This window comes from Prenolepis imparis, unplaced genomic scaffold (genome assembly GCF_030444845.1).
Source record: "Prenolepis imparis isolate NDT839.2.m4 unplaced genomic scaffold, iyPreImpa1.0 SCAF_2, whole genome shotgun sequence".
Taxonomy (NCBI): Eukaryota; Metazoa; Arthropoda; class Insecta; order Hymenoptera; family Formicidae; genus Prenolepis; species Prenolepis imparis.
The window spans coordinates 4,029,053-4,038,258 of record NW_028141160.1 but is presented as its reverse complement, the minus strand read 5'-3'; the positions used below and the strand labels follow the sequence as shown (position 1 = coordinate 4,038,258).

Here is a 9,206-nt window from a genome sequence, read left to right as displayed (position 1 = left end):
ATGTAACAATGTTAACTTTAATAGATAAGAGCTTAATAGTGCTCATAAACTGTATATTTTTTAAATTCTAACAATTATTGTTAAAGAAAGTTTTGTAGGACAAAGTAAATTCAGCGTCTCATTGTTAGTTTATTCTGAGATATTTTTTTTATCTAAGCATTTATTTAAATTAAAGCCTCTAAAGAACTCATAATTATTTATGAGTTTCCTCAAAACAATACACTAGCTTCCCACACATGTTGCAATTTGTACTAAACTATAGCAATTTAGCAGTCTAGATAAAAATCTGTGTGATATCTTTCCAGATATAAATTAGATACATCGTATTTATCGATTCGGCTCGGATTCTTCGGGGCTATAATTTCTGCTCTGCATTTTTTTGTCATTTTTTTATTATACATTCTTCCTTTGCGACCACTGTTGTTTCCGTCTGATAATAATTAATTTATCTCTTGACTTTTTATTACTCTAAAATCCTCTATTCTAATTCCTATATTTATATAATTATGTTTGAATTATGTCAACATTTTATGCTATGTACAATGAAGAATCCTTTCTGCTAATACATGCATAATAATAATATTAAAATATTCAAATTTTTATGTGTGTAAATTAAAAATGTTTTGAATTTTTAATATTTTATTAAACTTTTGTGCACAAAATATATTCGTTAGTTTATTTCGCAATAAATGCGACAAATGCAAATATATTTTCAAGTCTATTTTTTAGTGTTCAATCGCAGATTAAATCACATGCGTAATAGAAAAGCTACTACATAGTAAATAATCCATGTGTCCTGTGTATTCAGCTTTAAATAACAGTTTCTTCTTATAAAATAATCATATCAAAGTGCAAAATCAATTCTTTTTTGAAACTGTATAATACTACATGCAAAATCTTTTCTTTCTCGAATTAAAAGTGTTAAAATCCAAATTGTTGAACAGTTTTCATAGATATTAAATTCAAAATTGTTTATTTTAATAAATTTAATTTATTTATATTGATAGATTTAATATATAAATGTATGTAAGATCAAATATTTAATTACTGCGGAATGCGATATATCAAAAAAACAAGTTTTAAAAACTGTATATTATCAACTACGGAAATAAATCGCTCGTCACTTTGTTTTTTTTCTTCTAATATAGCTTGGATAACATTACATTTTATTTAATTTTCTAACGCGTATCGTAATTTATGTCCAGTTACATTATTTTAGTTCATTTCTTGTAAAATTTTTATTTTTAAAAATTTATGAGAAGTTGATTATGGTGCGCGCGCGCATAATGATAAAATTATAATAAATATTTATTAAAAATTAATACAAATTATAATTGTACAGTTTATATATGCATATTATTATTATATCTATATGTTTCTTCGTATTTTTAGCACTATTTATAAAGCATGATTTCCTACTTAGTTAGCGTCTCATTAACCCAAATTTTGTCTAACATATCGATTATATTTTCCATTATATTATTTAGAGTATTGTTCAATATATTATCTTGATCATATATTTCCCTTATATTAGTTAGAGTAATGTTCAATACATTATCTAGAGTCAGAACAGAACAGACAAGATCTAGAAGAGCAATCGCCCGGCAAGCGAAAGACGCGGGTTCAATTCCCGCTTCAGCGACTTTTCGGACCAATATTTTTCTCGCCTATTCTCCCGTTGTAAGTTCGAGGATTGTCAATTGATGGAACTTAGTAATCTCAAACCAAGAGATACAGTTCTGGAAAATTAAAATTAATTTTCGTGCTTGGCTCTATTGGCCGGATTTAAAAATCACATTAATTTATTATCTAGATTATCTGATGTTTCAATGCCGTATTCAGCAAATTGAATAAGAGTTATTAAGTAAGTGATAATCACACCGAAAAACTGAAAAAAAGATTATTTTTAATTAGTATTTATTTGTTTTGATAGTGCTGTTATAATATGTGTATAATTTACAAAAAAATAATTAATCTATAATATAGATAATAATTGCATACTCACAGCACTAAATGAAGTATTATTCATTTCGAAAAAGTAGCAAGCAGTAATTGCCACTTGATGCTGTTGTAGTTGAATCGAAAAATTATTAACCTCGTTCTGATACAGTCTCGAGCCATATTTTTACGCAAGTTTTCTAAAACAACGTGATTATGATAACAATTACTCTTATTAGAATTTTGCTCATCATCTTCGTTTTCTGATGATATTTCTATACTTGGTTGAATTTCCATGTCGTTTGGGTTATTAAGATTTACAATGTTGCAATTTAACGCAATCGTATGTATAATTACTCCGGTTTTGTTCGATTCTTTACGCAGGAGTGTACAGATCCAACACATTAGGCCGAATTGCGCAGTGTATAAAATACAAATAAAACTAATTATCAGCCCATTCATGTAATCCTTATTTATAAAAAGACAAAATTAAAAAAATAATGTATACACAATTCTCGTAAAATACATTGCCGAGAAAAGGAGAAGATGAAAACTGTGAATATCGTTTACCCTGCTAACTAGATCACAAATTCCTGCAACAGAAATTTGTTAATTCCACCATGTAATATTAATATTCGTTATATTTTTTTTATAAATTGTACACATATTTAATTATATTTTAATTCTACGTAAATAATAATAATAAAATAAACTATCGAGAGAAAATAATGCTATGAAAGATTCTATAGTAATTTTTATTTCCAAAAGATTTTAAAAATATTTTTAATGAAATACGAGCACACTTACCAATATATAATTCTCTAATGTGTCTGATTTTACATATAATCTGTGACACAGTAAATCGCCCATCTAATTGCATGATTAATTTGTTTATCGTTTGAAATCTGTGGTATAACATGAGGACTACAACGTCAAAGATTAAACTGTTGATCAATGATTGAATTGTTGTATAATAAAATAGAAAATTTTCGACCATTTTTGTAAAGTCATTCAATTTAGAATAATTGTACACTTCATATATACAAAAAGAGAGACCGCAAACAAATGTCACGAGTATAGCTTGCGATACAATTATTTTCATCAGCCGATCGTTCATACGCGTTTTTTTCTGATCTTCTGATCGAAATCATTCATTTTGTTCATTAATACAGACCACTTATCATATTGTCCAATCCCGTGATAAACATAATAATACGCTAACATCAGGGTTGGCATGTTTTAAACAATTTGTTTAAAACTGTTTGATTAAAACATGTTTAAAACAGTGGACACTGTTTTAAACATTTTTGTTTTAAACAGTTTTAAACTACTGTTTAAAACTGTTTAAAACATTGCAATTAAAACATATGATTATTTGAAAAAGAAACTGTAAAGAAAAACAAAAACAAACAAAAACTAATAGACGTGCAAAACTAATGTTGCAAAAAGGTTTTTGTTTTAATTTTTTTAGTTTTTTATCTATATTTATATGTAACATATAGATATAAAAATATAAATATAAATAATGAAATAAAAATAATAAGATAAGTATTATTTTAACAGAATATTTATTTTTGGATATTAAATATATTAAGTAACAATCAATATAATTGAATATATTAAAGACTACTTATAAATTATAAAGCTATCTGCACAAACTATTAAAATCTAAATTATAACACATTGCATTTTACATTTTATCTATTGCAAATAATTAAATAATGTTATTCCTTTAACTAAAAAAATAATAAACATTTAAGTACGAAAAAATGAACGGTAACAATAACATATTGAAATTGGGAATTGCATTGCAGTTATTGCATATTGGGTATTTTTTTAATACCTACTTTTATAAATTTAATTAAAATTAATAACTCAAAATAAAATAAAGAATATATAATTTTATATATTAATAAAGAATTATTACTCAACTAACAATAAGTCAAACGTTACAGTATTAACATTTTCTTTTAACGCAAGCCACCATGTTATCGGTTTAACATTTTTAATGGATTCCTCAGAAAAAAGACGCGAGTGGTCGAACATTACATTACGATTACGGTTACATTACATTACGATTACACAGATCAAAGCTATCAAGTGTTTTTTTTTGCTTGTTTAAAACATGTTTTTTTTGTTTAAAACATGTTTTTTTCTTACTTTACTTAAAAACACGTATAAAATAAAAAAAACATGTTTTAAACAAAAAAATCAATGTTTTTTGTTTAAAATGAAAAAAACAAGTTTTTTGCCAACCCTGGCTAACATAAAACGTATCACTTCGCTTAAGTAATACATAATAATGCATAAGTCTTTTTTATTTATAATGCGTTCTTTAATTAAATCCAAGTTCAACTCTCTCATACCAATATATGTATACATCAGCGAAACATATTCCGAAGTAAATAATACGTAGACTTATCGTATAAGCTTTAGGACACTTTGGCGGATGTGCAACGCCGGCGCCTAGGAACCAAGAAACAAATACTAGTGGACGTAAAGTATGCTCTATTGAGGGCGAGTTGTCTTGCACATAGATTTCTGCTTCCATCTTTTGCCTTGTGTCTCCTTAATTGATACGACTGCAAATAATTATATGAAAGTTATATTTTTGATATATTTACTATATACTAATATTAATATTTTTCAGAAAAAAATATTTAAAGATATTGAGTTTTTCTAGGAACCATGTAAGTGATAAGATTATTATTTTAGTGCACAACGTTTTGATTGTAAGTTGTAAATTTTTTAGGAACACAGGAAAAATAATAAAATAATTCTAGGATCAATAGTTGCTATATCAATAGATAATAATCCAAGATATATCAACAATATGAATTATTTACAAAACAAAATTTACAAAACAATTAATTATACAGAAAGAGAGCAATCTCATGTATGACTTTGACCTTGATATATGTTGTTAAGGTAATCATTCCCCAGGTAGAACATAAAACTCATAATGACATCATTATGACGTCACTAAAATGTTATTTTGAAAAAATCATAATGATCTCATTTAATACATTTTTAGCAACGTTTTGATGACTTATTTTTGATTTCATATCCCGTGTGGAAATTTTATATAGGCTATAACCGGGCTCTATAAAGGTTTCCTAACTTTATTTGAGGCCCGAGTTAGGACGCCCATCTTGGCCCAATCTCGAGATGTCACGCTCTTTTATCTAGGCCCTTATTGCTTTCCAAACTTGGGCCAATATGGGCGTACAAATTTTGGCTTGGGCCAAAAAAGATATATTCATATATCCATTTCGAAATTTTTTAACTTGTTTTTAACTACATGCAACTTATATAATGATTCTATCTGAAAATTAGGCATTTTATAATGGATTAAATGTTTTCTCGTATTTGAAAAACACACTTACCTTGGTAGGACTCGAACTCGGGACCTCTGGATCGTGAGCCAACTGCCTTACGTGGTAGACTACTTTTTAATTTGATATAAGTGTTATATCTGCATATGTCATAACCAGCTCAAATATATAATTTTTCAAAAATTATCTTAAGAAACAAATTCAGTTTAAAAAAAGTAATAAAATTTCGAAATGGATATACAAATATTATTTTTTTAATGTCAGGTCAATGTCGGAAACCAGTGTCGGCTCGACACTGGCACGTAGCATTGGATCGATCACATGTATAAGTTAATTATTTAATATCACAAAAAGTAAACAGTTTGAATAAACTTCCCAGGTAGAACATAAAACTCATAATGACATCATGATGACGTCATTTAAAAGTGATTTTGGAAAAAATTTTTTATACATATATTACAGTTATTTGTTTATTGTTCACACATTCTAACAATTATTCAAGCAACATAAACTTTTTAAAAGTCATATAATGCAATTATTTTATATTAAGGGGATTTAAATCTAATGATTACTTTTGTCATCTTTAAATCATTTTTGAATCATTTTTGTCCAGATAACTTTTAAGTGATGAATAAAATCATGATGATGTCATTATGACGTCATTATGAGTTTTATGTTCTACCTGGGTCTGAGTGACTCTGACTTTGAAAAAAATGATGGCCACGATCCGTTCAAAAGTTATGAAACATTAAAATTTAATTTTATATACAATATGAAAGCACGATAATTTGGATATATAACATAATCCAAACAGTAATATGTAATGTGATGTACCCAAACCAAATTAGTTTTAAATAAAAAATAGGGTTAGGGGTAAGGTTAGGTTATATTTTCCGGAACTGGAGCCCCTTTGTAGGGAAAGCGAATCCCACTGCGTCCACGCATGTACTTTGCAAGACGAAACAAAATTCATTCTACACTAAACCTTGAATATTTAGAATTGTAATGCATATATTCTAAATTGACGGTATATATTTTAGATTGAACTTCGCTTTGTCTTGTGAAATACATACGTGGATGCAGTGGGTTCCGCCTTCTCCCGCTTCGGAGGGGCTCCTCTTCCGAAAGATATAATGTAACCCAAACCTATTTCTAATTTAAAACTAGAATTTTATTTGAGAGAGAATTACAAAGAATCTTGTCTCTGAAATTTACATATAATTCAATATTGCTTACTTATAATATCTATTGATTGTAGAATTTTTTTAATATTTTTCCCGTATTCTCCGCTAAAATTTTCTTCGGAAATCACGTTTATATTATGGCGCCAAAGTTATGCCATGTAATCTTGCCATGTAAAACATTCCGACAAGTAGTGCATAGAGTACTAATAATAATATATATAATAATAAGTTTTATGTATATAAGTTGTATATAGTAAACACATTTTGTTATATTTTTTATATTTTATTGTAAACTATTACTTTAAGCTATAAACTGTTTTTTTTTGTTAATATTGCATATATGTTAATATAACGTAAAGTACCTATATAATTTAAGTCTTGCATACGAAAAAAGCATATATCCCAAAATATTAATGCAATGTTTCGACTATTCAAATCATATACATTATTAATGGTGCGTGTATTGTTCTTTTCTTTGCCTAAAAATCAATATAATTTACTAAAGTCATGTTATGCTTAGAACAACCGATGATACGCAATCTGGACTTTGTTAATATACACAATAGTAATGTCTTTCATTCTATCTAATATCCCAAAAATTACTAAATTACTAAATTTTTTATAGTTTAAAGTAATAGTTTACGATAAAATATAAAAAATATAACAAAATGTGTTTACTATATGTGGTTACAATTTATATACATAAAACTTATTATTATATATATTATTATTGTACACTCGTCGACTAAAAGGTTGTCCGGTTCGAAGTTAGATCCGCTTCAGGACGAGTTTCAGACTGCGGATCTTACTTCAATGCATGAGCACCAATGCACACGGCATAGCCTATATTCGTTATTAACACAGACAAATATACGAGACATACAAGATGTGGAATATATTGATATGTTAAAAGAAATGATAATAACATTGCTGAGATATGAATTGAAGCTACGATGGGACATCCATTATAGCTGCAAACATGAAAAAGAATGTATAAGCAGAGAATGGTAAGAAATAATTATAGAAATAATTAAAATAATAATATAAAAAAAGTAATATAATATATTTAAAAAATTATAAAAACAAAAAATAAAATTAAATAATATAATATAATTATAATAATTATATTTAACAATAATATTTAATAATATTTAATAATAGTAATTAAAATTAAAGGAACAAAATAAATGGCAATAAGAGCCTGGCGCTGTTGGTAGGACGCAGATTTAATATTATAACAAGATTTAAAATAACATCGCAAAGTTTATTATAAAATTTCACAGTACTTTAAGCATACTGAAAAACAATCGTGTCTGTTATGTAATATATAATAATAATAATAATAATAACGTTTAATAATATTTAATATTTATTAATATTTAATAAGAACAGTATCTAATTATAAAATCTTAATAATATTTAATAATGTTCTTCAAGGAATGAATTTTATGACATTTCTTGAAATGTTACATTTTTGAAGCGTTTGTTTATATCATTCAATGTTCATACATCACCTTGCATCCTAAGAATGGAAGATCATTCAAAATCGCGTTACACCTCCATTCGCTTCAATCACACTATTCAATCTTTGGGGCATCGAAGTGATTAAATTTTCAAATAATGCAGGTCTTGCGCGTAAACCCTCCCACTTTTCAATTACATGCTGCGCAAGTATTTCGCGTGTACGCCGAATTGAGGATCCCATTCTCGTACCATTTCGGCCCAAAGATTTTCAATCACATTTAAATCAGGGGATTTGGCTGGCCAGTTCAACGTTGTAAGGTTGGGTTGCCTAGCCAGCCAATTCTGGACAATTCTTGCTCTATGCACTCCTGAATTGTCTTGAACAAAATTTACATAAGGTATGTCAGGAAAAGTCTCCGCAATGTATGGCATCATCACATTAGATAATATGTGAATGTATTCCTCGCTGTCCATATGTGGCGTTGTCTGAACAAGCGGTCCAGGACCACGCGAGGTCATACAGCCTCAAAATGATAATGTGATGTGTCCAGATCGTGCACGGAAACGGATATTTTCCTGAGCATACCTCGTTCCTTTTGTTCTCCACAATGTTACTCTACTATTCTCGTCAGTAGAAAATACTTTTTCATCAGAAAAAACAGTACACATCTATTCTTCCTCCCATCTTAAGTGTTCCAGGGCGAAAGCCATTCGTTGCTCCTTATGATTCACTGTTAAATGCTTTTGCGCCGGAATGTGGTGATAATATCCTAGATCGCGCAATCTGCGTTGCACGGTTGTGTCACAACAATTTAAATTTAAATTTGATATTATTTGGCGTGTTGACTGAAAGCCGTTTTGTTGTATACTGTTTAATATAAGATTATTTTCCTCTTCCGTTAATAATTTCGGTCGACCAGATATTGGTGAAGGCTTGACGTGTCTCTCCGCATTAAATTTCGTCATAATTCGACGAACCGTTCGTTCCTGCAATAATTACACTTAAAAAAAAATAATAACAAAACAAAACAAAAATATTTACACTTATGTTCAGTTCTATCGAAACTTGTCTTTGAGTGGCACCACTGTTAATCAGAGCAACAAGGCGTCCTCTCTCAAATTGATTTATTGGCCCAGGCATTTTTTCCACTTATTATTTTCGTAAATTTTTCTTAAATTATATATCTTGTGAATGTTATTCAACAGACGCGAGTCATATAACAAATGAAGAAATATAAATAAATAAGTATCCCGGAGACAGTACTCTGCGTTGATACCACTGCTT

At 28.2% G+C, this 9,206-nt stretch overlaps 1 pseudogene; it reads right to left on the bottom strand.

Moving 5' to 3' along the window:
* Positions 1 to 1,792: 1,792 nt before the first annotated feature.
* LOC145932840 (uncharacterized) lies at positions 1,793 to 3,174 on the bottom strand (annotated as a pseudogene).
* Positions 3,175 to 9,206: the final 6,032 nt, after the last annotated feature.